Raw genomic sequence first — 27,936 nt, forward strand, 5'->3', positions numbered from 1 at the left:
TGGGACTCTGCCGAGTTTGTTGGGACTAGACTGGTTCCGGGCATTGGGCATGGGAGTGACCGGAGTCTTCCGAAATGAAGTCGACCTCAAGGACGAACTCATGAAGGAGTTCGAGGACGTTTTCAAAGACTGCCTGGGCAAGTACAAGGGGACCCCTATCTCCTTCAACCTAGACCCTCAAGTTGCCCCTATCCGTTTAAAGGCTAGGAGGGTTCCCTTCGCCCTGAAGCCCAAGATTGACTGGGAACTGGACAAACTAGTAAGCCAGGGGATACTAGTGCCAGTTGACCATGCGAAGTGGGAGACGCCGATAGTCACCCCAGTGAAACCAGACGGGTCGGTCAGGATTTGCGCCGATTACAAGGCGACGCTAAACAAAGCTTTGCAAAAGAGCGCTTACCCCGTCCCAGTGGTGCAACACTTGCTACACTCGTTAGGGCAGGGGCAGGTTTTTGCCAAACTAGATTTGGCCCAAGCCTATCAGCAGTTACCCGTTGATAGCAGCACGGCCGAAGCACAAACAATCGTAACGCACAGGGGTGCTTTCAAATGCACCAGGTTACAATTTGGGGTCAGTGTGGCACCAGGGTTATTTCAAAATTTAATGGAGCGGCTTCTGCAGGGGCTCCCCGGGGTGGTACCGTACTTTGATGACGTACTGGTATCCGCCGACAATATGGAAGAACTTGGGGTGCGACTGAGAAAAGTTTTAAGTATTTTCCGGTCCGCCGGTCTAAAAGTCAAATTAAACAAATGCCAGATCGGGGTAGGATCCGTAGAATTCCTGGGCTATCGGATAGACAGGGAGGGGATCCACCCCACTGAGAGCAAGGTTAGGGCAATCAGAAAGGCCCCAGCACCCCAAAACAAAACAGAGTTGCAGGCGTTTTTGGGTCTGGTAAACTTTTACGCGGTTTTTTTAAAAAACAAAGCAACTATAGCCGAGCCGCTACACAAATTACTAGGGAAAAATGCTGCATGGTCTTGGGGAAAGGCAGAAGCTAGAGCATTCGAAGCAATAAAAAACCTCCTGTCTAGTGATAGCCTATTGATCCAATACAATAGCACACTACCATTGGTGCTAGTTTGTGATGCATCCCCCTACGGGGTGGGGGCTGTGCTCAGCCACAGGCTGCCAAATGGCACAGAAGCCCCTATAGCGTTTTACTCCCGAACAATGTCCTCAGCTGAAAGGAACTATAGCCAGTTGGATAGGGAAGCCTTGGCCATAGTCTCCGGGGTAAAGAAGTTCCATGAATATGTTTTCGGTCGCGACTTCGAAATCGTCACAGACCATAGACCCTTACTAGGGTTGCTGGCGGGCGACCGCCCAACGCCCGTGGCACTTTCGCCCAGATTGACCCGATGGACTATCTTTCTGGCTGCATATTCTTACAAACTGCTACATCGGCCAGGAAAGGAGTTAGGGCATGCAGACGCCTTGAGCAGATGCCCTTTACCAGCGACTATCGAAGACCCCACTCCGGGCACACCCGTCTTGTTAATTGACTCTTTGGACTCTGGTCCAGTCACTTCCAAGGAGGTGGCTCGGGCTTCTTACAAGGACATTACATTAAGGACTGTAATGGGTTGGGTGCAAAGAGGATGGCCCGCTGCGCTGGGTGAGCGTTTTAGGGAATATGTAAAAAAGCGCGGGGAATTGTCGGTGCAAGGGGGGTGTTTGCTCTGGGGGGATAGAGTGGTGGTCCCAGAGAAATTGCGGAAAAAAGTTCTGGAACTTCTGCACGAAGGCCATCCTGGAATCGTGAGAATGAAGGGTTTAGCCAGGAGCTATGTGTGGTGGCCCTTGATGGACATGGAGATTAGCGATAGGGTTGGGAAATGCCAAGCATGCCAGGAATCCAGACCACTACCACCAACGGCCCCAATCCGAGAGTGGGAGAAACCCCAGGGCCCATGGTCCCGAATCCATATCGATTTTGCCGGCCCTTTCCACGGCCAAACATTCTTAGTGGTGGTAGACGCATTTTCCAAATGGCTGGAAATCATTCTAATGAAATCCATGACCGCAGAGGCTGTAATTTCAGTCCTGCGGCACCTTTTTGTAACACACGGGTTACCAGACACACTCGTTTCAGACAACGGGCCACAGTTCACGGCGACCCTTTTTGAGGGGTACTTGGCGGAAGAGGGCATCCGGCATGTCCTCTCGGCGCCTTTCCACCCTGCGACGAACGGCCTTGCAGAGCGTTTCATCTGGAGTGCAAAAGAGGCATTGTCCAGACTCAGACCCGGGGATTGGCAATTAAAAATTGACACCTTCTTAGCGGTACAACACAGAACCCCTTGTGTAGCGACTGGCCGCAGCCCAGCAGAGCTACTGATGGGGAGAAAGCTTAGATGCCCGTTAGACCGGTTAAACCCGAACTACACACCAGACGGGTACAAAACAACACCGGGCAAAACAAGAGAATTGACAGTAGGGAGTTCCGTATGGGCACACAATTATGGTGAAGGCCCAAACTGGCAAAAGGGAACAATCCTAGAAACAACCGGGCCCAAATCATATCTCGTAGAAATAGAGGATGGCCGGGTTTGGAAACGCCACATAGACCAGTTAAGAAAAAGAATAGCCACCAGTCTAGAAACAGATGAAACAGGCCCTGACTATCCAATGATTGAATCCACAGCTAACTCAAACCCGAGAGAACCGCAGGACTTATCTGAGTTCCAGCGACACCAACCGGTCCCTCCGAAGGAAAGCAGGAACAACTCTGCAAGTAATCCAAGGCCGGATGGCCTGGAGGAGGAGCTGAGAGGAACGAACAGTCCCTCCGGCCAGCTTGACTCACTCCCAGATAATGAACTGCGCAGGTCCGAAAGAGTTAGGAGATGCCCTGCGTACTTACGTGACTACGTAGAAAAATAATTAGTCATTTTATGTAAATAGGGGTAAAAGTTTTCTGGGAGGGGAGGAGTGTAATGTATCTTTAAGGGTTTTGGAGGGAAAATAGAGCGGGAAATAGCACGTTGCTAATTGGCTGAAGCCTCCAGCTGAACTGTATATAAGGAGGGGTTTTTACCGTTTGCTTTTGCTGGGTTCACTATAAACTAAAGAGCTGTTGTCACTCATCTGGTCTCCTGCCTCGTTATTGCCCGAATCTAACACTAATGGATAAACACATAGAGAAAAGCCATGGAAGGTTCTTTCACCATATGATTAATGCAGCAAGATTATTATATGCACCGAGATAGAAAAACTCACCAAATTGATGAAGTCAATGTACTTTATGTGATGCTGCTGTTGAAAACCACAATTGATAAAAAAATCAGCATTTGGATATATCAAGAGCTGTCCATGTGCTTCTGGCCAATTCAGGGGGCTAATTATCACTTTTAAACTGCTTCAGGTCACAGGACCTGTCTTCTGGACTGCCTTCTTTCAATTGTTTTTGCTCTCACATAAGATAATGCAGAAAGGGATTTCTTCATGGCTCTTTAATCACAGATTGCCATAATTAGGGGGCCTTGAATGTGGGTTTTATAATTGCCACCACTGTTTATTTGAAATGACATTCTCCTTGAGATCCAGATAATCACTACCCTGCTGAGGCGTATCTTACGATAATAGCATGTTTTCCATCTGAATGGATGAGGGTATATTTATCCCTGTATATGAATACAGAATCAGAATAGGACTGGAAGGGACCCTAGAGGATTTCTAGTCCAACCCCCTGCTCAAGCATGACCATATATCATTTCAGATAGATGCAGTCATGGAATTCAAATTTTTTAACAACCGGTTCTGTGGGCGTGGCTTATTTGGGGGGGGGTGGCTTGGTGGTCATGTGACTGAGTGGAGGTGGCTAGCTGGTCATGTGACTGGGTGCCCATGGCTACATGCATAGGGACTACTCAGAGGGCTGGAAAAAATGATTTCTGATCCGTCCTTGCACTTTTGACCGGTCCTTGCACTTACGACCATCCTCACATTTATGCCCATTGCAGCATTCTTAAAAACGTGTCACTCATTTTACAACTCTGGTGCTTCATGTGACCTGGCAGGCATGGCCAAGTGGTCATGTGACAAGGTGGGCGTGGCCAACTCGACATCGCTTTTTTGCCCAAATGACAGTTTGCTGAAATGGTAGTTAGTGTGAAAAAACGGTCATAAGTCACTTTTTTCAGGTGAAACCCTGTAAGCAGGGCAAGAAACAACACCAGAATGTTGTAATTCCTTACAGGATTATCCCTGTAAAGTGGAAAAAAACAAAAGGAGATTTTTTCTAACCACTCTGAACTGCTTAGAAAGTTAACAATCAGTTCTAGAAAGCCAGTGCAAACTGGTAGAATCCCACCCCTGGATAGATGGTTGTCCAGTTTCTTTTAAAAAACTTCCAGTGATGAAGCACCCACAACTTCTGATAGCAAGCTGTTCCAATGGCTCATTGTTTTCATTATTAGAAAGTTTCTCCTTAATTCCAGGTTGCTTCTCTCTTTGATTAGTTTCCATCCATTATTTCTTGTCCTGCCCCCTTTGGAAAATAAGTTGACCCTCTCCTCTTTATGGCAACCCCTCAAATACTGGAATACTGCTATCACATTCCTCCTAGTCCTTCTTTTCTCTAGACAAGCCAAACCCAACTCCTCAACCATCCTTTTTATATTTTTTCTCCAGTTCTTTAATCATCTTAGTTGCTCTTTTTGAACTTTTTCAAAAGTCTCAAGATCTTTTTTGTACTGTGGTGACCAAAACTGGATGCAGTATTCCAGGTGTTGCCTTACTAAGGCTTTATAAAGTGGTACTAAGACTTCACGTGATTTTGATTCTATGCCTCTGTTTATACCACCAAGGATTATATTAGCTTTTCTGGCTACTGCCGTACACTGCTAGCTCGTATTTAACTGATCATCCACTAGAACTCCAATGTCCCTCTCACAGTTACAGTTTGTGAGCCAGGTTTCACCTAATCTGTACTTTGGTTTTTTTTCTGTTTAAGTGTAAATACTTTGCTTTCTCCACATTAAATTTCATTTTATTGGATAGGGCCCATTGTTCAAGTCTGTCAAGACCTTTTTGAATTCCTGAGCTTGTCTTCTGGGGTGTTGGCTGTTCCTGCCAGCTTAGTGTCATCTGAAAATTTGATGAGTTCCCCTTCTATTCCCTCCTCTCAGTCATTTATGAAGATATTCAAGAATAGTGGGCCTAAGATGGAACCCTTGGCACCATACTTCTTACTTCCCTCCATGTAATTGCAGTATCATTAAGGACAACTCATTGAGTATAGTTTGTCAGCCAGTCACAAATCCATCTGGTGGTGATGTTGTCTATTCCATATTTTTCTACTGTTTACCAAGAAGTAGTTTGTGGTCTACTTTGTCAAATGCCTCGCTGAAGTCTAAATATATTTCGTCCACTCCATTTTGCTGGTCTACTAATTTAGTCACTTTGTCAAAGAATGCAATAAGATTTGTCTGGCATGATCTGTTTTTGATAAACCTATGTTGGCTTTTAGTTATAACTTTATTTGTTTCTAGGTATTCGCAGATCTGTTTTTTGATTATCTTTTCCAGTACCTTCCCAAGTATTAATGTTAAGCTGATTGGTTTGTAATTTCCTGGGTTTGTTTTTTCCCCCTTTTTTGAAGATAGGAACCACACCAGCTCTTTTCAATCCTTAGTTAATTCCCCAATGTTCTTGGATTTTTGAAAGATATGGTACAATGGTTCTGAGATAACATCTGCCAGCTCCTTCAAAAGTCAGAATATAGGAAATAAACTTAATTCTGCCAATTAGAGACCTAATACGTGCTTCATACTATGGGCAAAATGTAAAATATCTTTATTGAAACAATTGGACTCTGTTCAAAGTGAATTTGTTTATTTACTTTCTTGTTAGAAACAGGTAGGATTTAGAGGAAACCATTCAACTTCATGGACTGTTATTTGATCTTGAAAAATATATCTTGCCACCCAAAGATATCTGTTTTCTTGTCTTTGTGGATTTCAAATCAGCTTTTGGATCTGAAGACCTCCAAGATACCTTCCAACTCTGTTATTCTGTTCTGTTGAGAAAAACTTGCTTTAGTACGTGATATTTTGGTGCACAAGTTTGTATTCTGGGAGGAACCTTGCACCTTGTCTCCCATATTTCACACCTTGCTCAGAATTTTTACTCCTAGATCCTTTTGTTTCTACCATGGGCTGGATTGTCCTACTAGGTGCCCTGCCCATTTTTAGGCAGGCTGCAACAGCAGTACTGCCCCACCTTGAAAAGAGCTCAGTCAGGAATTCTGCTGTAGGGTGTTCCTCCTTAGGCTATTTGACAAAAGAAACCAACTCCCACCTGGAGCTGATACACTCCCAGTTGGAGAGCAGAGCAATGCTTGGGGGAAGAATCAGGTCTATACAGCCCCAAGGAAGGCTAAAATGGTAGGGATCCTTCTGAACTCTAATGAGAAACTGTTCTAAAGGGCTGGAGTGGCCACTGAGAAGGCATGCCTCTGAGATCATGTCAATTGACAACCTTTAAGAAAGGGGACTTGGAGCACACCCATCCTATATCACCTACTACAGCAGGCAAATATTTTCAAACAGAGGTGGTCCTGCAAGTAACCTGACTTTGTATCATGTAGGGCTTGAAAGCTGATAATGAGCACTTGAATTTTATTCAGAAAGCAGCTGGAAGCTAGTGCAGCTCACTCAATTATGGTGTTACTTGGGTGAACTATGGGAAACCCAAAGCAGCATGTGCTGTTGCATTCTGGAGCAGATGCAACTTCCAACTGGTTTTTAAAAGAAATCCAATGTAAGGTGTATTGTACTAACCGAAACCGGAGATGGCTGAAACAGGTGAGTGTGAGCAAGACCCCCCCTCCCAGTCTAGAAATAGTGATTGATGCTCAAGATGAATTTGTGCATAGGACCCCATGTGCACAATTGTCACCTACTTTTGTACAATTCGTTGACAAAGATATCAACCACTCATCTTTTAATGGTTGTTATAGCTATTATTTCCCCATCTGGGTCTTTATGAACTCCATGCACTGAGCCAGCACCTGAACAGCATCATTTGCCTGTCATGAAGTAGAGATATGTAATTGGGTATCATCAGCCTACTGATGATACCGAACCCCATTCTGCAAAATAACCTCCCCCAGCAGCTTCATGTGGATGATAAATAGGAGGGAAGAAAGATTTGAACCTTAAGGCTCCTCACATAATAAAGGCCTAGGGCTGGACCTCTCTTCCCCCATCAACACTATCTGGAACTAACTAGGAGAATCACTGCAAAACAATGTCCTCTATTTCTAGTCCTTGAAGCTGGTCCACAAGATACCATGATTATGGTATCAAAAGTCACAGAGAGTTCTAGAACAGCCAGGATGGACACATCACCCCTATCCTTAGCCCCCGCTCCCACTCCAAGTGAGACCAATATTATCTTGATAATTACAGCCTGAACTGAATCCTGACTGCTGGGAGCTCACCACCCTCTCAACAACTTCCCTACAAAGGGAGAGTTGGAGATTGGACAGAAGTTATCCAAAACCATAGGCCTTTTGAGGAGCAGGTGAACCACTATTTCTTTCAGGGCTGGCTGAGCCACCCCTTCCCACAATGGGATCTACTGCTTGGACCCAACTGCATGCCACATCACAGGAGGCCTTAACAACCCAGGAGGGGCATGTGTTCAGACTAAAGATTGAAGAGCTCAAAACAGTAAGGATCCTCTCTACTTCCTTATTTTTATTTTTTTATTTATTTTATTTTGTCACAACAATATATGTAGGTATCATACAAAAAGATTATATAGTATATAAACACATATATGAGTAAATATAAGGAGGTATAAGCATATATATATAGGAAGAAGAAAAGAAAAAAAAACAATAGGACAGGAATGGTAAGCACGTTTGTGCGCTTATGCACGCCCCTTATGGACCTCTTAGGAATGGGGTGAGATCAATAGTAGAAAGTTTTTGGATAAAACTTTTAGGATTATGGGAAGAGACCACAGAGTCAGGTAAAGTATTCCAAGCACTGATGATTCTGTTACAGAAGTCATATTTTCTGCAATCTAGATTAAAGCGGTTGACATTAAATTTAAATCTATTAGTTGCTCTAGTATTATTGCAATTAAAGCTGAAGTAGTCTTTAACAGGAAGGACATTACAATAGATGATTCTGTGAGTTAAGCTTAGGTCTTGTCAAAGGCAACGGAGTTCCAAGTTTTCTAAGCCTAGGATTTCAAGTCTGGTGGGATAGGGTATTTTATTGTTTTCAGAGGAATGGAGAACTCTTCTTGTAAAATATTTCTGGACACATTCAATTGTATTGATGTCAGAGATGTGGTGAGGGTTCCAAACAGGCGAGCTGTATTCTAGAATTGGTCTAGCAAATGTTTTATATGCTCTGGTTAGGAGTGTGGTGTTTTTGGAAAAGAAGTTACGCAAAATTAGGTTTACAACTCTTAGAGCTTTTTTTGCTATGTAGTTGCAGTGGGCTTTGGCACTTAGATCATTTGACATGAAAACTCCAAGGTCTTTAACGGGATGGGGGTCATCTGTAAGGTAATGTCCATCTAGTATGTATTTAGTTTTTGGGTTCTTTTTTCCTATATGTAAGACTGAGCATTTGCTGGTTGAAATTTGGAGCTGCCAATTTTTAGACCAAGCGGATAGATGATCAAGGTCGTTTTGAATGATAGAAGTATTGTCTGTGGTGTTAAATAGTTTGACATCATCAGCAAAGAGAACACAATTACTTGAGATGTGGTTACAGAGATCATTAATGTATAGTATAAAGAGTGTTGGTCCAAGGGCGCTGCCTTGAGGAACGCCACCCTTGACAGGAACAGGATTTAATAAAGCATTGCCAATTTTGACCACTTGTTGTCTGTTAGACAGAAAAGCAGATATCCATTTGTGGAGGGGTCCTGAAATGCCATAGGATGTTAATTTTAGGAGAAGTTTATCATGTACTACTGAGTCAAAAGCTTTGCAGAAGTCTATGTAGATTGCATCTATTGATTTGCCTTGATCGAGATTTGAAGTCCATATGTTTTTGCAGTGGAGAAGTTGTAAGTTACATAATTTTTTCCTGAAACCAAATTATTTGTTGGAGAGTAGGTTGTTGATTGGTTGATGATAGATTCCATGACTTTGCAGGTGACGCAGCAAAGGGAGATCGGTCTATAGTTTTCGACTAAGCTGGGGTCTCCTTTTTTGAAGATAGGAATGACTGTGGCTAGTGACCAAAGTTTGGGAAGAGAACTGGTAGTGAAAGCTTTATCAAAGATAATACTTAGGGGTTTTGCTATATTAATGGAAAGTTTTTTTAAGAAGTATGCACATAGTCCATCGGGTCCAATAGAAAGCGATGGTTTTAAGTTGTGAAGTTATGATTGATCAACTCAAACTCTTCCCAAATATTCAGGTTAGAATGTGCCTGAAGCATATCTCTAGCTCCATCAGAGTCCACCTCCAAGCAATGTTGAAAACAGATGTCCAGAGTTGCCTCACAGTGACCCTATCAGGTGAACCTCTCTCTGCTCCAAAACAAAGCTGCTGGGTAGCCATCTGTTGATGCAATAAGAGTGGAGAAGTAAATATGCTTTGCCACAAGATATATCCTAACAATGTACCAGTATTCAGTTGGCTTCATCCCACATCTTCCTCCAGCTGGACTCTAGCATCTCTTGTGTCATTTCATTTCATTTCCCTGAGCCTGGCCACAAACCAAGGAGCCCCATGGCATCTCAATTTGTAAAGTCCAAGATCTTTGTTTCAGTTTTGCTAGGGCAGGACCACAGTTTATAGAACTGTTCATGCTTTCCACTTAGAAATTTCTACTTAAGTCTTTGGCATCCCTGGAAAAATGCATAGAAATTAGAAGAGGTTTTGTTTAAGGCCTCCCTAAAAGCTAAAGCCAATCAGAAAAAACAATACTGAGCCAGATGGACCAATACTATGACTCAGTAATAAGCAGATTATTATATTTTTTATAGAGAATCTCACCTGTTCAGAAATGTGACTTTACCACATACCATATTGTTTGGGCCATTGTTACCTGGAAAAGGCTATTTCCTTTATGATATCACATATTTTTACCTTTGAATTGCTTTGTATATGGTATATGGTATTATACGGATATAATATATAATATATGGATATTTCTGGATTTCTCTCATCAAGATCCTTACTGTGTGTCCTGTTTTTTCCTGAAGTCATTTTGCAAATGGGTTGAAATTTTTATTTTTGATTGATATTTGAACTGCTTAGATATTTTGGATACAATGCAAAAGCCAACAATCTTTGCAGAAAACCTGATACTTGGAAAAATAAATTGCAATTGAAAATGAAGAGAATACCAAACAAAGGAGTTAGATATTATTGCTAATGACATAAGCATACATTTATATCAACCCAAAGAAGCAGTTACTTGTATACAAACGTAGTAAAATTATGTCCATTGTGAAACGCATCAAAAGAAACTGAATAATCACAAAAAGCTCATGTGTTAGAGCACTCCTGCCTATTCAGTAGAGTGTTTTATTGTTTTTATTATTACTATTTTATCCTTTAAAAATAGATCTAATACATTTCCTGTTTCCGTTTGTCTGCAGACAAAACCACAATAGGTTGGCTTACTTACATATCTTTATCTTCATTATGCTATTACCATTTGGGATAAGCAATGTAATGTAAAGTTTAGAAAAGATAAACCCAAGGAAATTAAGGGAAAAGTTAAGCGATAATAAATAGATCTAAATCTAATTTACATGAAAACAATTCACTGTGACTCTTCACATCTTTTTATTGTTACAAACCAATCTTGCTTTCATCCATATACCAATTCATAAATAGCTTTTGTTGCTTAAATTTTTCACCTTTTTCTTTTGAAAGATCTCTATCAGCTCTATCTTTAACTTTCTCAGTTTTTCCTTTCCTAATGACTTTTATATGTTTCATTAGTAATTTGATCCTCATTTATTCTTTCTATTTGAGCAATGTCATCTTTCATATGGAAAGCCAGCTCTAGGCTGAGTAGCAATGACCTAGGGTTGCCAAATTTTAGGTGGCTCCCAATTGAAAGAACTTCTGACAAAAATTTTTAGAAGTGAAAATCACTGAATCAGTGCCTGTGCTAGCCTGCCCGTGGGAGGGTTAAATGTAATGTAGCAGAATTGCCAGCAATGGCTGCTGATGTAATAAAAATTATTTACTTTGAAAATAGGATGACAAATGGCTGAGAGAAAAAAAGAAAAGAAAAAGAAAATCCCCCTCTAAAACAGAGCTGTCAAACTCCCGGCCAATGGGCCAGATGCGTCCCATGCTGGCCACACCCACACCCGGTTTAACGAAGGGGGGAAAAGTCCCAATACGTCACATGACGCCACTGTGATGACATGAGTTTTACACCCCTGCTCTACAGGGTTGAAAAGCATGACAGGCAGACAGTAGGAAAGATGGAAAATGGTGCTTTTTTCAATTTCCTAATGTTGGAAGAAAAATCCAATCCAGTTCCAATCCAAGAGAAAGACACCAGAAATAAAATGGAGCCTAGCTACAAGGAAAGAAGGTCTCTGTTTATTTGATTTCCAGAAACTTCAGTGACAGCATGTTTCTGGGGTGACTGACAAAATGGCTGAGTGAGTGAATGAATTTTTATAGGGTTCTGGGGTTTGGTGATTGAGATGCTCCAGGGGGTTGCACAATGTAGTGAGCCTTATGTCTTTTGTTATTCTAATGATGGTGGGTAAATCCTATTAGTACTAAAGGTCATGTCCTGTCCTTAGAATTTGGGTGGAGGAATGTAAATTCTTAATCCCATCAGGTCCAGCCTTACCTGGGAGTGGTAGCTGAAGGTGTTTTGCTTATGAATAAGTGGCTTTCTTAATAGATACAAAATATCCATCTCTAATGGCTTGAGGCTTCAGCTTGAGGCTATGGAAGGAAGACTGGGGCTACTTTTTGACTTAAAATAGTTAAGTTTTTTCTTTATTTCTCCTTTGGGGAAATATAGTATTGTGCCTCTTTTAATATCCCCCAAAATATTTCATTCTCGGGGTGGGGGGCTTCTCACACTAACAAAATTGAATGAGCTAAAGCATAGGGGTGTTGGATTATAACTTTGCCTAGAGTGCCAAATGTTTAAATCTCGTCCAATTCATACCGATAACTATTCATTCAGCTTCTATTCAATCTAAATCAATTTCTGTTTGTTTTATTACATATAGTGCTTTTTAAATCATTCATTTCCATGGCAGTCAACTTATTTTTATATTTTCCCTGACATATCCAACTCTTAGTTCCATATAAATAAATAAATTAAGGAACACTCTTCTACCCCCATATTTACAATTTTCAACATTCCACACTTTAAAATTGCATAATGGGTGCTTGGGCAATCAGACATACAAATTGAAAAAACCAACAAAGATAGAACATATACTTCCCATGACCCTTATATTTGCATTGGCATATTTTAAAATTGCTTGATAAAGTTCTCCATATTTAGTAAACATTCTACCAAGGTATACATATTCTTACCCTATTTTATCAACACTTAAACATAACTGCAATTATTTATTCCATTTACTGTCAAGAACATTACTTTGAACTTTGATACATTAATTTTAAAATCTATCTTCCTTGTTGTATTATAAAGATTTTTAATATTTGCGAAAGATCATTTGTGTTCTCATCCAACAAGATATTATTTGCATATAAAAGAAGACACATTCACACTTCCAAACAACATACCTCCAACGTTATAAATACATCAAACAATCAAGGGGATACCAAACATCCTTGTCTTACTTCATACTCAGTGCTGAATCATTCATTAAGCACTCAGTTTATTATCACACATCCTTTCCTTCCATCATAAATTGTTCTTATTGCATTCAGCAATCAAATATTACTCATGCAAAACAATTCATAATTTAAGTTTATTCATTCAACATATATTTTCTCTGAAGCAACAAATGCATAATAATGTTCTTCCTTGTATTAATATAGTTCTCTCTTATTTCAGAAAGGCAAAAATCTGATGTATGTCCCATGTCTGGCATGAACCTACACTGCTTCTCCTTGATTGTACATATTATTTCTTGTACTCTTTTCAGTCAGATACCTGCCAAACAATTTCCCAAAAAAACCCAACTAATTAATCTCCTTTTAGTTTTGCATTCAATCTTGCTATCTGTTACTTCTAAAAGGGAAATAATAATAATATTCTTCCAATTAGCAAATACAGAGACAGTCTTGGCGTGCACATGAAGTAAAGTGGATAATCCTCATCTACAAACACAACCATATTTGACCTTCTGTCCATTAACAATTGCAGTATTGTTATTTTTCATCATTCTGATAGCATCCATGACTCCTTTTTCATCATTTTTTCTTGTTTCAGTCATACATATTAATATATTGCTATCATTTTCATAGCAAGCTTTAAAATAGCCTTTCCAATATTCTTTCACCCCAATTCTGCACCATCTTCAATTCCCACTTTTATTCTTAATCCTGTTAACTCCTTTGGAGGATCCTTTAGCTCTCCTTACTAATTTCCAAAACAAAATTTTATTTCTGTCAAAATTGCCTCTTTCGGTTCTATTTTTTCTTATACCCTTTGATTACATTCTTTTCAAATATCCTTCTTCTTTAGACACATTATACAGATTTTTCCTCTAGTTATTTTCCTTTGCATCAGCTTGTCTTACCCATAAGTTGTTTCACTTTATTGCTCCATCTTTTTATAATTTAATTAAATAATTTTACCCTGTTCTGCAATATAATGTAATTCTTTTCAGTTCATTCCAAATAACTTCTATATCATTTTTATTTAGCCCACTTCCTATTCATTCATTAAAATTAATCTGTCTTCTGATATCTTTTAATAGAGATTTCTTAATTTTCCTGTAATTGATCTATTTTTATTCTAGATTCCTTCTCTTTTTTCAGTGCCCCATTTTTAAAATTTATTTTTATTGCTTTTAAAATAATGATAAAAAATAGGAAAAAATCCAAAACACAATGATAAAATTACATATACTGTAAAGGGGAAAGCACATAGAAAGTATGTTTATTTTTTAAAAAGTGGAAAAATTACAGCAAAGTGGAAAAAGAGTATGATTACCATTCTAGCAATAGTTATAATTCTATATATAGTTATCTAGTGTAATTATTATTCAAATACATATGTTATTAATACAGTAAAGCAATATTTTTAATCTACTGTATTTTTCTAAAAACTGGTCCTGTAGTTCATTATATTTTGTATTCCATACAAAATTTTGGTCTACAGCAGTGTTTCTCAACTTCAGCAATTTTCAGATGTGTGGACTTCAACTACCAAAATTCCCTAGTCAGCATGGTCAGGAAAAACTGCTCTTTGGGGAGTAGCTGGTTGGCTGTAAATGGTGGCAGGGGAATTCTGGGAATTGAAGTCTGAAAGTTGCTGAGGTTGAGAAATATTGGTCTATAGGTAATTCACTCATAAATGGCAAGTGCAATTAGGTATTCAATCAATTTGAGTGAAAGGGGCCATAATATCTTTTCAATACTGCAATATTTTTTATTTTATTTTATTTTCTCACAACATTATATAAAAGCACATACAATGAAAGGAAACAATAGGACAGGAACGGTAGGCACTTTTGTGCACTTATGCACACCCGTTATATTCTTCTTAGGAATGGGGTGAGGTCAATGGTAGATAGTTTTTGGTTAAAGCTTTTGGGAGTGTGAGAAGAGACCATAGAGTCAGGTAGTGTATTCCAAGCATTAACAACTCTGTTACAAAAGTCATATTTTCTGCAATCAAGATTGAAGCGGTTAATATTAAGTTTGAATCTATTGTTTGCTCTTGTATTATTGCGATTGAAGCTGAAGTAGTCTTTAACAGGAAGGACATTGCAATAGATGATTCTGTCTGTTAAACACAAGTTTTGTCGGAGTCGACGGAGTTCTAAGTTTTCTAGTCCCAGGATTTCAAGACTGGTGGTATAAGGTATTTTGTTATTTTCAGAGGAGCGGAGAACTCTTCTTGTAAAATATTTCTGGATGCGTTCAATTGTATTAATGTCAGAGATGTGGTATGGGTTCCAGACAGGTGAGCTGTATTCAAGGGTAGGTCTAGCAAATCTTTTGTATGCTCTGGTTAGTAGTGTAGAGTTTTTGGAAAAGAAGCTACGCAAAATTAGGTTTACAACTCTTAGAGCCTTTTTTGCTATGCAGTTGCAGTGGGCTTTGGCACTTAGGTCATTTGATATGAAAACTCCAAGGTCCTTAACAGGGTGGGGGTCATCTGTAAGGTAATGTCCATCAAGCTTGTACTTAATGTTTGGGTTCTTTTTTCCAATATGTAAGACTGAGCATTTACTGGTTGAGATTTGGAGTTGCCAAGTTTTAGACCAATCGGATACAAAGTCAAGGTCTTTTTGAAGGGTAGTAGTATAGTTGGTGGTGTTAAATAGTTTGACATCGTCAGCAAAGAGAACACAATAACTTGAGATAAGGTCACAGAGATCATTTATGTATAGTATGAAGAGAGTTGGTCCAAGAACGCTGCCTTGGAGAACGCCACTTTTGACAGGAACAGGATTTGATAAAGCACTGCCAATTTTGACCACTTCTTGTCTGTTTGACAGGAAGGCATTTATCCAATTGTGAAGAGGTCCTGAAATGCCATAGGATTTTAGTTTTAGGAGAAGTCAAAAGCTTTGTAGAAGTCTATATAAATTGCATCTATTGCTTTGCCTTGATCAAGATTAGTAGTCCATATGTTTTTGCAGTGGATAAGTTGTAAGTTACATGATAATTTTTTTTCTGAAACCAAATTGTTTATTAAAGAGTAGGTTGTTTGTTTCTAGGTGGAGGGTAATAGATTGGTTGATGATAGATTCCATTACTTTGCAGGTGATGCAGCATAGAGAGATTGGTCTGTAATTTTCAACTAGGCTGGGATCTTCTTTTATGAAGATAGGGATGACTGTGGCTAGAGACCAAAGTTTGGGAAGGGAACCAGTTCTGAAAGCTTTTTCAAAGATTATGCTTAGGGGTTTTGCTATAACAGTGGAAAGCTTTTTTAAGAAGTATGCACATAGTCCATCAGGCCCAATAGATAAAGATGGTTTCAATTTGTGAAGAGCTTTTTCAACATTATCTTCTATGAAGTCTATATGTGTTAAGTCATTGTAATCATTGTTGGTACGATTGGGGAATGTCGGATGTGTGCCATCACTATTAACAAAGACTGAGCCAAAGAATGTGTTAAAGAGGTTTGCTTTAATTGTTTCATTGTTACATTCTTTGCTATTAGATTCTTTTAGTGGTGGGATGGATCTTGATTCTTTAAGTTTATTTTTCACAAAATTATAAAAAGCACTATTGGAATTTGTGCGCAGAAGGTCTTTTTCTTGCTTTGTGTGATAAATGGTGCATTCAGTTTTTATTTTGTTGCAAATATTTCTGTAGCGGTTTTTGAAGTTTGCTACATGGCCCTTTTTGTTTCTTCTCCAGAGGGATTTTATTTTTTGGATTGAAGCTTTTTTATTGATATGGGTAATTTTTTTTTTTTTTTTGGTGGTGATTTGTGGTACGTATAATGTTAAGTTCGGGCAATGAAGAGGCAGGAGATGATACAAGTGACAATAGCTCTTTGGTTTATTGTGATCCCAGCAAAAGCCAACAGGCAAAACCCCCTCTTTAAATGGTATTTTGGCTGAGGCATCAGCCAATCAGCTAAGTCCTCCGATCGCCTCGGGATTGAGTTAGCTGTTGGTTCAAATATTGGGTAGTCAGGGTCTGGCTGTTTGGTTTCTGGATTGTTTTGTATTCTTTTTCGTAATTGATCTATGTGGCGTCTCCACACTCGGCCATCCCCCATGTCCACTATGTATGACTTTGGGCCCGTCACTCCTACAATTGTTCCCTTTAGCCACGCTGGGCCCTCACTATAGTTATGTGCCCATACCGGGTCACCTGTTGTCATTGTTCTGGTTCTTCCCTTTGTGCTTTGGTACCCATCAGGGGAGTATGTTGGGTTTAACTGATCTAGGGGGCACTGGAGTCTTCTACCCATTAATAACTCCGATGGGCTGCGGCCGGTGGTCACACAGGGAGTTCTATGTTGGACTGCCAGGAAGGTATCAATTTTGGATCGCCAATCTCCTGGGCTAATTCTAGATAGCGCTTCCGTTCGTCGCTGGGTGGAAAGGTGCCGAGAGGACATGTCGGATGCCCTCTTCTGCCAAGTACCCCTCAAACTGGGTGGCCGTGAACTGTGGGCCGTTATCGGACACTAGAGTGTCGGGCAACCCGTGTGTCACAAATAGATGCCTCAAGACTGTGATTACAGCTTCCGCTGTTGTGGTTTTCATGAGTAAAATTTCTAACCACTTTGAGTAGGCATCTACCACAATTAAGAAGGTCTGCCCATGAAATGGCCTGGCAAAATCTATGTGGATCCTGGACCAAGGACCCTGGGGTTTCTCCCAATCCCTTATGGGGGCTGTTGGGGGTAGTGGCCTTGATTCTTGACATGCTTGGCATTTCCCTACCGGGTCGCTAATGTCTTTATCCATTTGTGGCCACCACATGTAACTTCTCGCTAGGCTTTTCATCCTCACAATCCCCGGGTGGCCCACATGCAATAGTTCCAACACATGCCCTCGTAATTTGTCTGGAATAACCACTCTATCCCCCCATAACAGACAATCCCCTTGTACTGACAGTTCCGAACGCTTTTTTGTAAACTCTTTGAAACGATCCCCCGGTGCAGCGGGCCATCCCCTCTGCACCCAACCGATCACAGTTTTTACGGCAATGTCTTTGTAAGATGCCCTAGTCACTTCCGTAGATGTGACTGGGCCAGAGTCCCAAAAATCAATTAACAAGACGGGCATCCCTGGGGTCGGGTCTTCAATAGTCTCTGGCAACAGGCATCTACTTAAAGCGTCCGCATGTCCTAAGTCCTTGCCCGGTCGGTGAGACAGTTTGTATGAATATGCTGCCAGGAAAATAGTCCAACAGGTCAGCCTGGGTGATAACGCAACCGGTGTTGGACGATCCCCCGTCAAGAGTCCCAATAAAGGTCTGTGGTTTGTGACTATTTCAAATTGCCGCCCAAACAGGTACCCGTGGAATTTTTTAACCCCAGAAACTATAGCCAGGGCTTCCCGGTCTAGTTGGCTATAATTCCTTTCCGCTGCGGACATCGTGTGGGAAAAATATGTGATAGGGCTTCTGAACCGTTCGGTAACCTGTGGCTGAGGACAGCCCCTACCCCGTAGGGTGATGCATCACAAACTAGTACTAGTGGCAACGTCCCATTGTACTGAATTAGAAGGCTATCGCTGGACAAGAGATTCTTAATGCCTTCAAATGCCTTAGCCTCAACCCTGCCCCAAGTCCAAACAGCTTTTTTCGCTAGCAGTTTATGTAGCGGTTCGGCTACCGTTGCCTTATTTTTTAAAAATACCGCATAGAAGTTTACAAGCCCCAAAAATGCTTGCAATTCTGTTTTGTTTTTTGGAGCAGGAGCCTTTCTAATGGCTCGCACTTTGCTCTCCGTTGGGTGGATGCCTTCCTTATCTATCCGGTAACCCAAGAATTCTACAGATTCAACTCCTATCTGGCATTTGTTGAGTTTAACCTTAAGCCCCGCAGACCTGAAAATGCCCAAAACCTTCCGCAATTTGACCCCTAATTCTTCCAAGTTTTCTGCTGATACCAGTACATCGTTGAAATATGGAACTACTCCCGGTAGACCTTGTAGGAGTCGTTCCATTAGGTTTTGGAATAACCCTGGGGCTACACTAACTCCGAACTGAAGTCGAGTGCATTTAAAAGCGCCCCGATATGTGACAATCGTCTGCGCTTCGGCCGTTCCGTTGTCAACCGGTAATTGTTGGTAGGCTTGAGCCAGATCGAGTTTGGCAAAGACCTGTCCCTGCCCTAACGAGTGCAACAAATGTTGCACTACGGGAACGGGGTAAGCACTCTTTTGCAATGCTTTGTTAAGCGTTGCCTTATAGTCAGCGCAAATCTGGACTGATCCGTCCGGTTTGACTGGGGTCACTATTGGTGTCTCCCATGTTGCATGGTCGACTGGGACTAGTATTCCCTGGCTTACTAATTTGTCTAGTTCCCTGTCAATCTTGGGTTTGAGGGCGAATGGGACCCTCCTAGCTTTTAATCTAATGGGAGCCACCTGGGGGTCCAAATTGAATGAAATGGGGGTCCCCACGTACTTGCCCAGGCTGTCTTGGAAAACGTCCTCGAATTCTCTCAACAGTTCATCCTTCAGTTTGACTCCACTTCTGTGAACCCCGGTTATTCCCATGCCCAAGGCGTGGAACCAGTCCAGACCTAGCAAACTGGTCAGGTTTCCATCTACGATGGTGATCGGCAGGGTTTTCTTGAATTGTCCATATTTCACTCTGATGGACATGACTCCTCGAACAGGGATTCGGTTCCCCTGGTAGTCTTGCACTCTCAGCTTTTGGGGTCGCAGCTGGTGTTTCGCGACGTCTGGTAGGTCCCTTGCGATAGTGTCCCAAGACATAGTCGTAATTGATGAGCCGGTATCCACCTCCATTTTACACTGCACTCCTTCAATATATGTCTTGGTGAATATTTTCTTTTCTAGCCGTGTCAATGCGTGGCCCACTCGCACAGTGGTCTGATTCAACTTTGCGCCTTTTTTAAACTGACCAATCCCTGGCCGCTTCGCAGATCCGGTGCCCTGTTGATTGGCCGGTTTGAATTTTGGGCGGGAAGGTTGTGGAGCTCGGCAGGCCTGAGCTATGTGTCCTTTCTTTTCACACCGCCGACAAATTGCATCTCTGAACTTGCAATTCTGAACCTCCGCAACTCACGCACTTGTCCCGGTCGCCTCTCTCCGGCCTCCCGGTGTGGAAAACCTCTTCCTCTTCTTCACCGTCTGATTCGGCCTGGATTTCTTCGCTGTGGACTGGCATTGCTTTTGCCGCAGCATTCAGCGTGTTCGGTTTTTGTAAGGTTTCCGCCGCTTTGGTGGATATCTCATGTGCCCTGGCCTCATCCAGGGCTATCGCCAGGGTTAGGTTGCTTTTCGACAGCAGCCGCCTCTGTAGTCGGATGTCCCTGACCCCACAAATGAGTTGTTCTAATAAAGTGTCCTCCAAGTCTCTAAACTCACAGTGGGTTGTGGCTTTCCTTAATGCGGCCATGTACACGCTTATCGATTCACCCTCTTGCTGAACTCTTTGCCTCAACTCGAACTGTTGTACAAACTTCGACGGCACCGGCGCGTAGTGTGCTCGTAGCATCGTCTGTAGCGTTTGCCATGGCACTGACTGTACAGGCGTTGGTTCCGACAGCGATTCGGCGGTATCGAAGACTTCTGGCCCACAGTGGCTCAGGAAGTAAGCGCGCTTCCGATTATCCAATACTCCTTGCAGTTCGTTAACTTCGAGGAAACACTCGAAACGAGCCATGTCCGACCCCCATTTCTCCTTGGCTGAGTTGAATGGCGCTGACGGCGTATAGCTAGACATCGCTATGTATTCGCTCTTGATACTGGCTGGGTTTGAAACTATGTTCCTCCTTCAGCTCTTTTCCTAGTCTCACTGCCTTCAAAATCCCATCCTCATCGCCAATGTTAAGTTCGGGCAATGAAGAGGCAGGAGACGATACAAGTGACAACAGCTCTTTGGTTTATTGTGATCCCAGCAAAAGCCAACAGGCAAAACCCCCTCTTTAAATAGTATTTTGGCTGAGGCATCAGCCAATCAGCAACGTGCATTTTCCCGCCCAAATTTCCCTCCTAAAATTCAAATACATTACATATAATTTGATGATTCTATTGATTTCAAGTAGGAAAACTCTATAATGGTCTTCAGCAGTGATACAGGTTGAGAATAGATTTTGCCAGTCAAGAGATGAGAGGTCGTTGTTTATAAGGTCATAGTTGGCTTTTTTGAAATTGTAGTTAGGAGTACTATTATTATGATGATTTATGTGAGGGCGTACATTGAGACAAAAGTCTATCATGCAGTGGTCACTGTTGGAAAAGGGTTCTTTTATTTGTATTCCATAAATTAAATTTGTGTTATTGCAAAAATTGAGGTCAAGGCAATTGTTGAGTCTTGTATTGTTAGATACTAGTTGTTCAAGGTCTAGGTCTGTAACGGTGTTGTATAGTGTAGTACGGATTGGTTCAGTTGTACATTCATTTGTTATCCAGTTAATAAAAGGTAGATTTAGGTCACCCAGGAAGATGAGAAGATATGGGCAAGAGGTAGCCCATATTAGCAGTGTGGTTAACATATTTGCATGAGCGATGTTGTAGTCAGGGGCTCTGCAGCATAGTAAAAATTGAAGTGTGGTGTTAATGGACAGGTCGCATACAATAATTTCAGGAAGAGAAAGTTTATGTGCAGCTTGAATATTTTTTAGGTTCAGTGATTTTTTGTAAAAGATAGCCACTCCACCACCTCTGCAGTTTTCACGATCTTATCGAAAAACTTGATACTCTTTGTTGGAAATAATGGAGTCAGGGAGGGATGAGTTCAGCCATGTTTTACAAACAAATATAATATCAAATGTACCATTGTTTAATAAGAGGATAAATTCAGATAATTTGTTTACAATACTTCTTGCATTTATTAATTTACATTTGAGACCTGCAGTGTTTGGGTAAGGAGAGGTAAGGGGCGTGCATACCTAGTTTTGATTGATAGTTGATTGAGGGTTATGTACAACAGGTGGTTGAAGGAAGGTTGGTTGAGCAATGAGTGGTTGTTCATTGGGTGGTTGGAGGTTTTGTACGGGTGGTTCGGGATTAATTGGTTGATCAACAGTTGGTTGAACGGGTGGATGGATGTTTCGATTGTCAGACGGATGGATACCTTGATTGATGGATTGTTGGATGTTTTGATTGAAGTGTGGTTGAGTGATGGCTGTTTGATTGTAGGATTTTCTTTTTATGCAGTCAGCACGGTAATCAATGTAAAGGTTGGTTTTGCCTTCTTCTTGCCGTCGTTTGAGCTCTGAACAAAGTTTACGGGATCTAATATGGGATCTAATATGGGATCTAATACAATATTAGCCTTTTGGCCATAATAAGGCATACAGAATCTATTCACATTATCTAGTTGCCAAAGTCCAGGTTCAAAAGAATATTATTATTTGAAAAAAAAATGCTTTTGTTGCACAATTATATTTATATACAGGTAGTCCTCAACTGACAACCACAATCAGCCCAAAATTTCTGTTGCTAAGTGAAGCAATTGTTAAGTGAATGTTGCCCCATTTAATGGCATAACAGAGTCCAAAAAACTGTAAAAAAATTTTTTGCTGTTTTTTTTTTTTGTATAATTTGAGGTCCATTGACACTGTTGGTAGAGAAGTTAAAGCATCGTCTAAGCAATATAGGAACCTCTAATTCTTCATTCCACTTGTTTCTTAGTATCTGCATATCAAGTTGATTTATTTATAACAAATATCTATAAAAAGTAATACAGGTAGTCCTCAACTTACAACAGTTCATTTAGTGACTGTTCAAAGTTACAATGGCACTGAAAAAAAGTACTTAGGACTGTTTTTCACACTTTCAATCATTGCTACATCCCCATGGTCACATGATCAAAATTCAGACACTTGGCAACTGGCTCCTATTTATGACCATTTCTGTGTCCTGGGGTCCTGTGAGCCCCTTTTGCAACCTTCTGACAAGCAAAGTCAATTGGTAGCCAGATTCACTTAAAAACCACGTCATTAACTCAACAAGTACAATGACTGTGGCAAGAAAGGTCATAAAATGGGGCAAAACTCACTTAACAAATGTTTCACTTAACAACAGAAATTTTGGGCTCAGTTGTGGTTGTAAGTTGAAGAGTATCTGTAGTAAGTTTTTTTTTTAGTTTTAAGGGATTTAATAAGTTGTTATAGAATCTCAGGTCTCTCAGAAGCTGCTGGTCCATTTATTAACAAATGTAGTTGTAAATATTGCCATTACATCTGATAGAAGATAGTTATTTCTTAACATAGCTTGCATTAAAAAATTATCTTCAGTTCAGACAATCCCAGGTTGATTCTTAACATTTCCTCCCAGATGGTTTGTCCTGCATTCATATCCTCTCATTACCTTTGCATTCTTAATTACTTTATTTTTCTCAATATTTCATCATAAACAGTCAAAAGAACCACGCCTTTAGAATGATATTCATTACTTAGCAAATGTACTTAGCATTACTTAAGTTTACACAATGTACAGTATTCTAAAGGAACAGACTTTTTCTTAAAGCAAATCTTCTACTATCTCCATTTCCTTTTTCAAGGGGGTTGGGAGGGTGTCCCTAAATAGCCTTTTGTCTTGCTCCTACTCACTCATTCCACTGAACAAAATCACATTTGCATTCATTTAAAATGTTTCACAATTTCTCACAATTTACTGGTGTGTGATATGCAAGCATTAATAATGCATGGACTCTATGCAGACAAAAGAACCTGTATGCAACTAATCCATAATTTCTGTCACACACTTTAGTTCCTTTATTTATAATTAAATCTAAATCTCTACTCTTTATATGTATTTATCAATTCTATAAGAATCAGACTACCTTCGTTCATATCCATATATCCTTACTCTTTCTCCTAGTTTCAGAAAGCACATTCATTTTTCTTTCTTTATTTAATTTCTTCCTTATTACCATTTACCCTTTGCCATTACTTTTCTTGCATTCCAAGTTGCAATTTTCCCTATGGAAAATGTGAACATCACCAGCCCTTAGATATTAAACTCTGCGGTCCATCATGGCTTTGGTCAGTAGAGACTTTCCAATAACTTCTGTAGTAGTGCTCAATTTAGTTCACCTGCACTGTATACATCATTTCCTGATAATGGTAACTGCAGTATTGGTAGGTTGGGCACATTCAATATGCCACAGTGCAAGCAAGAGACAGTTTCATTCCATGTATGCCCATGTTTCTCCATGAAGCCAGGATATAAAATCTAGAATTCATCTTGTAAGTCAACATATCAAAACCAGGGATGAAATCCAGCAGGTTCTGACAGGTTCTGGAGAACCGGTAGCAGAAATTTTGAGTAGTTCAGAGAACTGGTAGTGGAAATTTTGAGTAGGTCAGAAAATCAGCAAATACCACCTCTGGCTGGTCCCAGAGTGGGGTGGAAATGGAGATTTTGCAGTATCCTTCCTCTGCCATGTCCACCAAGCCACCCCCACAGAACTGGTAGTAAAAAAAATGAATTTCACCACTGATCAAGACACTACATTATATGCAGTACTGTAGGCTGATAGGCACTCGGAAGGAAGGATGGATAATTTTCTATTACTATTTCAGGGGTGGAAGGGAGATTTTTTTTTCATGATTTGTTTCTTGATTGTAATATGGGTGGGGCCATGTCATTTATGTGGCTTTACCCATTTTTTCCATGGAGATTATGGATTTTAAATGTGAAATGTCTATTTTAAAAAACAAAACTGGCTATGTAGCCAATTTTAAAAATATATGCCACCAAATAAAGACTGAATGCATCAATTACCATATCAAACAAGAAGAAGACCTTCTGTGCACAAAATCCAATTACGCTTTCTATAATTTTGTAAACAACAAACTTAAAGACTTGAGATCCATCCCACCCCTAAAAGGATATAATGGTAAAGAATGTAATGATGAAACAGTTAAAGCAAACCTCTTTAACACATTCTTCGGCTCAGCCTTTGTAAACAGTAATGGCTCATACCCAACATTCCCCAGTCGTACCAACAATGATTACGACGATCTAATACAAATAGATTTCACAGAAGATAATGTTGAAAAGGCCCTTTGCAGACTGAAACCATCTCTATCTATTGATCTGATGGTCTATGGGCATACTTCTTAAAAAAGCTTTCCACTGTTATAGCAAAACCCCTAAGCATAATCTTTGAAAAAGCTTTCATGAACAGCTCCCTTCCCAAACTATGGTCACTATAGTTTGGCCATGGTCATCCCTGTCTTCAAGAAAGGAGACCCCAACCTAGTTGAAAATTACAGACCAGTCTCTTTATGTTGCGTCACCTGCAAAGTAATGGAATCAACCATCAACCAATCCATCACCCTCCACCTTGAAACAAACAAACTACTCTCTAATAAACAATTTGGTTTCAGAAAAAAATATATCCTGTAATTTGCAGCTTCTTCACTGCACAAACATATGGACTACAAATCTTGATCAGGGCAAAGCAATAGATGCAATTTACATAGACTTCTGTAAAGCTTTTGACTCACTTGGTACACGACAAACTTCTCCTAAAACTATAATCCTACAGCATCTCCGGATCCCTCCATAATTGGATAACAGCTTTCCTGTCAAACAGACAACAAATGGTCAAAATAGGCAGTGCCCTATCAAATCCTGTTCCTGTCAATAGCGGCATTCCCCAAGGCAGCGTTCTTGGACCAACACTCTTCATATCATACATTAATTATCTCTGTGACCATATTATAAGTAATTGTGTTCTCTTTGCTGACGATGTTAAACTATTTAACACTACCAACAATACAGCTATCCTTCAAAAAGACCTTGACTTTGTGTCGGAATGGTCAAAAACTTGGCAACTCCAAATCTCAACCAGCAAATGCTCTATCTTACACATTGGAAAAAAGAATCTGAACACTAAATACAAGCTTGATGGTCATTATCTTGTAGATGACCCTCACCCCGTCAAAGACCTTGGACTTTTCATATCAAACGATCTAAGTGCCAAAGCCCATTGCAACTACATCGCCAAAAAGGCTTTAAGAGTTGTAAACTTAATCTTGCGTAGCTTCTTCTCCAGAAAGATTACACTATTAACCAGAGCATACAAAATATTTGTTAGACCAATTCTCGAATACAGCTTGCCTGTCTGGAACACACACCTCATTTTGGACATTAATACAATTGAGCTTGTCCAGAAATATTTTACAAGAAGAGTTCTCCACTCCTCTGATCACAACAAAATACCTTATGCCACCAGACTTGAAATTCTGGGTTTAAAAAATTTAGAACTCTGTCGCCTTTGGCATGACCTGAATATAACTTATAAAGTCATCTGCTACAATGTCCTTCCTATCGAAGGCTACTTCAGCTTCAATCACAACAATACACGAGCACACAATAGATTTAAACTTAAAGTGAACCGCTCCAATCTTGATTGTAGAAAATATGACTTCAGTAACAGAGTTGTTAATGCCTGGAATGCACTACCTGACTCTGTGGTCTCTTCCCAAAATCCCCGCTTTAACCAAAGATTATCTACTATTGACCTCACCCCATTCCTAAGAGGTCTGGCGTGCATAAGAACACCAGCGTGCCTACCGTTCCTGTCCTAATGTTCCCTTTGATTGTATCCAATTCGTATGGTTATTTCATGCTTATACTTATATATATTGTTGTGTTTGACAAATAAATAAAATAAATAAAAAATAAAATAGTGGGACCATGGAAGCATGCATTTTCTATGGCTGCCCCACATTATGGAATAGAATGAAGTTATCTGTATCTGCTTATGGGGAATTCCAGGGGATGATTCAATGCTGAATTTTTGTTTTGATTTTTTGATTTATGGTTTTACAGTTAGAGGGTTTTATTGCTTTTGGGAGCCACTTGGCTTTAAGATGACTGGCCATACAAAACTTTTAAATAAAAATATAAAATAAATTTAATTTCTATGTATTTCTCACCTCAAAATGGCAGACAACTGTGTTGTTTTGATAATCATGATCAAAGAAGGCTCTGAGGTTCATAAAAAAGAAACTGCAGCAGAATTCTATACTGTTGGGATGATTGCTAATAGAACATTCAAAGTAATTATGAAACCAAGCTAGAAGGGGAAGTTATTTATTTACGTATTATCTCAGCTATATATTTTGCTCAAATACAACATTCTTTTCAGGTCCTTATGATTTCTACCTGCTCATTAAAATCTGCCAGTGCCAAAAAATTAAACAAGGAAATTAGTACTGTAAATTTAAAACTTTTCAGTTAAGTGCCGATTATATAGTCAACGACCACTCATCAAGGATTGCAAATATAATATATTTAATACATATTATAATCTTAACTGAGTATATATAAGGCTTACATTGCCCATTATTTTGCAAATATAATTGCAAATTTATTCAACGGAACTGGAGAATTTAAAGTAATCTCATTTTGGAAGGCTGTCACATATGCTTATATAGCAATGCATTTTTAAAACAATGATTGATCAAAGAAATTGCAATGGACTGATGGGGATATAATAGTAAACTATTTTCACACATCCTTCTGAACTAAATACCAACAATATTTTTTTCATTGCTGTTAATCTTTAATAAATTTCTACCTTGTGCAAAAACATGCTGTTGAGGCAATTCCAGATAAATTTTCAACGGACACCTTATATGCCTTGTTCCTCTGATGTACAATTCATGAATATATTAATTTACATAAATGTCTGTCATTTTTAATACCCGCCTCATATCAAATGCCTTGTCTTGCTCTGGCAAATTCTTTTTCATTTAATCATAAACATAAGTTTTATTCTTCCTTGCAAAAATTTTCACTGTTCTTTTGATTTGTATTTACAGTACTTACCTTGCTGAAATTGTGTTGCAAGGCCCAATTAATTATTGCTTTAAAAGTCACAGAGATTCTTGGACGAATGTATTATGAATGAAGAGCATAAGGCACTGTTATGGTTATGATTCCTCCCTTGAAATCATACTACATAATGAAACTTTTGTCACCAAGACTCGTCCAACTTGTTTTTATTTATCCCATTGGTGGCTTCTTTTTTTAACCTAATACAGCTCATAAAGAATCTAGTCCTTGCAGTGATGCCACACTACCTACTGTGAACGCAGCCCAACACAGAAGCAGCTGTTCAGCTACAACTGGCACCAACGGGTAAGTGCTCTTCTCCTTTTTCAAAAGGCAAGATAAGAAGCTGCC

The 27,936-nt window shown here is 40.0% G+C and overlaps 1 protein-coding gene across 6 annotated transcripts in view; it reads left to right on the forward strand.

Annotated features, from left to right (window-relative positions):
- Nucleotides 1-6,440: 6,440 nt before the first annotated feature.
- LOC131198656 (transmembrane protease serine 11E-like) overlaps nt 6,441-27,936 on the forward strand; it is a 68,174-nt gene continuing 46,678 nt past the window's right edge. For 4 of the 6 annotated variants that reach the window (XM_058183532.1, XM_058183533.1, XM_058183530.1 and 1 more), the window contains exons 1-2: nt 7,470-7,683; nt 27,795-27,891. The gene's annotated coding sequence lies outside the window, so the exon portion shown is untranslated. Of the gene's footprint in view, nt 6,814-7,469; nt 7,684-27,794; nt 27,892-27,936 lie in introns of those variants that run through there. The other 2 variants (XM_058183531.1, XM_058183535.1) reach the window with 1 other exon arrangement.

This window comes from Ahaetulla prasina, chromosome 4 (assembly GCF_028640845.1).
Source record: "Ahaetulla prasina isolate Xishuangbanna chromosome 4, ASM2864084v1, whole genome shotgun sequence".
NCBI classification, from domain to species: Eukaryota; Metazoa; Chordata; class Lepidosauria; order Squamata; family Colubridae; genus Ahaetulla; species Ahaetulla prasina.